Raw genomic sequence first — 1289 nt, 5'->3', positions numbered from 1 at the left:
CACACACACACATACATACATATATATGTGTTTGTGTCTGTGCTCTCTCTTTCTCCCTATATATATATATATATATATATATATATATATATATATATACACACACACACATATATGTGTGTGTATCTGCATATATGTGTCTGTGTTCTATATATATATATATATATATATATATATATATATATATATATATATATATATATATAATTGCTATATGAGCGTTGGAGATCGCTATATTTCTAAAAAAAACAACAACAACAACAACACGAGGAGCTCCTAAGAAGCCACGAAGTCCAGTCCCAAACCAGGAGAAGCCCTACATGATCGACTAATGTTTGAGGGACATTCAGGTCACCCGCACAATCATGAAAAAGGAAAGACAGTGGACGCTATCCGACTACTTCTGCTAAACTTAAGTGGATGCTAACTAGTTAGCTAGCTATGTTAGCTTCTTAGCTCTGTCGAGATGACTGATATTATGAGAACGTGTCTGCTATATTGTTAGTGTCTCACACAACTGATTCTAGTGTTACAAAACAACGAGTCACTCACCTAAAGATGCATCATAATCTTGCACAAACGAGGCAAATTCATAGAATTCCTTGGAGTAACCCAACATGAATTCCAATCAAACCAGTAGGCCCGTCCGTCGGCCGCGGTGTCTCCTGTATCCTTTGCCTTTAAAAGTAGCTCGTTCTCCAGCAGTAGGAAACAAACTTCTCCGCGGCTCCCACAAAAAAAGGGAAAGTTAAATCCCCTGTTAATTCCAAATGTATTACTTCCATTGGATGCCTCCGATATATTCCAGGTTAATAACTCGATTGATTTAAAAGTACCATGTATTTGCAAATGCAATTTTTTTTTAATAGGGGGTACTGCTGTATATGTTACAGGGCTCTGATTCTGTGTCGGATCTTTGCATTGGAGAAGCGCCCATCCCCCCCCCCTCCCTCCCCGTCCCTTCCCCCTCGCCTCGCCGGCATCGACCGCGGGTCCAAGCGAAACTGACACACTGCCACGCCATGGGGTTTCCCTGGCGACCGTGCAGGGGCTCTCTATTGGGTGGTGCTTACCACGACATCGGTCTCCGTCCATTCATTGGCTACTCGTGTGTCAGTCGCGGGAAATGCAGCCGTACCTTTCACCGATTGGCTGCGAGTCAAATGTCGATTGTTTTTTTCACCGAATAAGCCGTCAAGGGGCGTTATTTGCTTTGAGGAGTGGTGGGAGAAAGAAGCAGATAGCGCATTCTATGTGCGAATGCCATTAAGTCGCACGACAAGCAAAGT

The 1289-nt window shown here is 42.6% G+C and overlaps 1 protein-coding gene across 7 annotated transcripts in view; it reads right to left on the bottom strand.

Annotated features, from left to right (window-relative positions):
• setd5 (SET domain containing 5) overlaps positions 1-1019 on the bottom strand; it is an 81955-nt gene extending 80936 nt beyond the window's left edge. For 5 of the 7 annotated variants that reach the window (XM_061783973.1, XM_061783971.1, XM_061783975.1 and 2 more), the window contains exon 1: positions 553-1019. The gene's annotated coding sequence lies outside the window, so the exon portion shown is untranslated. The remainder of the gene's footprint in view (positions 1-552) is intronic. The other 2 variants (XM_061783977.1, XM_061783979.1) reach the window with 1 other exon arrangement.
• Positions 1020-1289: the final 270 nt, after the last annotated feature.

The sequence above is a fragment of the Phyllopteryx taeniolatus genome, chromosome 9 (assembly GCF_024500385.1).
Source record: "Phyllopteryx taeniolatus isolate TA_2022b chromosome 9, UOR_Ptae_1.2, whole genome shotgun sequence".
Classification (NCBI taxonomy): domain Eukaryota; kingdom Metazoa; phylum Chordata; class Actinopteri; order Syngnathiformes; family Syngnathidae; genus Phyllopteryx; species Phyllopteryx taeniolatus.
Note: the sequence above shows the minus strand (reverse complement) of the source record. Positions and strands in the feature narration are given on the sequence as shown.